This window comes from Acyrthosiphon pisum, chromosome A1 (genome assembly GCF_005508785.2).
Source record: "Acyrthosiphon pisum isolate AL4f chromosome A1, pea_aphid_22Mar2018_4r6ur, whole genome shotgun sequence".
NCBI lineage: Eukaryota > Metazoa > Arthropoda > Insecta > Hemiptera > Aphididae > Acyrthosiphon > Acyrthosiphon pisum.
Genome location: NC_042494.1, coordinates 15,175,400 through 15,176,947, shown reverse-complemented (window position 1 = coordinate 15,176,947; position 1,548 = coordinate 15,175,400).

Here is a 1,548-nt window from a genome sequence, read left to right as displayed (position 1 = left end):
GTCTGATTTTATAAGCGGCCCGATGGGCCGGTTCCCAGTTGTTGCCGTTTTACCATTATTATATTTTATAAGCGCAAAAACATGCCTATTTTATAATATTTTCAAAAAATATTATACTATATATTATACTAAGAAATTATTGTCACATTGATACATTTTTACTAATCGATAGTTGGAATATATTTATATTTAGACGTATGCGGTGACGTACCTACATACACATTGTATGTTTGGATATGTATTTATGTATGTTTGTTTATGTTGTATGGACAACAATAATAATAATTAGTATCATAATCTAGTATAGTTTAATTTCTAAAATCTTAAACTAATACAAATTCTAAAAACAACAACCGATTGGCACTCTTATTAATAATTATCATTGTTAACGGACTTCAGTTAATTGCGACAGTCGTGTATGATTCAACTATTCTGTGTAGGTACCTATTGTGTTACTTTAGCTGAAATTTATTTTTTTCGTGACGCGTGTTTACATTAATATTTTAATTTGGGCAAAATATGACTTAAAAAAAATAAATAGGTGGTGTGGCTAAAAATATAAAATTACCGTAAACTGCTCAAGAATCGAAAATAATTTCTGGTATGTTTAATAAACAGACAAAACTTGAGCGACTGCGCCAGAAAGCAAGCAATAAAAAATATATATATAGGTACCTATTATTATTTAAGATAATATTAATTTGTAAATATATCGTATACCAATATAAGAGTAATAGAGTATAGGCTATAAGTGATGAATCGGGTAAAATTGATTTATAGATAATGCAGTTGATACATATTTTCAAAAATAATAAAAAAGAAGATATCCTATAATAAACTACTAATATTATTGTTTTTCAATATAAATATTGCCATACAATAGTTTGTAGACTTTTAACTGATATAGGTATACAATTGTTTTTCTAAAATATCTGCTACCTTTTATTTAAAAATGATGTTACCTAGTTGATAAAAAGGGTACTTACCATAAAAAAATGTAAGCAGTTAATATGTGGTTGCGATCGAGGCGAGCAGTTTTTTTTTACCCATTCGGGCCGGTCAAAACCTTTGCCCCCCTCTATTGAAAACTGAAATGACGCCACTGAGGGGCTTGAAGCAACTATTTTTTCCATACATTTAGCTCGATAAGTGAAAGAAAATTAAACATACTTCCGGTAACACAATTTAAATTTTGAAAAGTAAATTTAGTTTGTATTCCTCTTTTCTAAGTTTGCATGGTAAAGTGTCTAGCCATCATAATTCGATTGTATATACGTTGACTAGTCAATCAGGACATTTTATTTTTATTGTGTAGAATTTAGATAAGTAATTTATTATAATCATAATTACGTCTTAGAGACAGCCTTTAGATATTATGAATGAATGATATTGTATAATATTTCAAACTTCATGAAGATTGGTCCAGTATAGTTTAGGAGGAGATAGCAATAATAAATGCGTTAAAATATGGAGGATAGAACGGCTAAGTTTCGCTCCATCCAATAATGTCAACGACAGTATAATTATAAACGGTTCTTTAAATAAAAA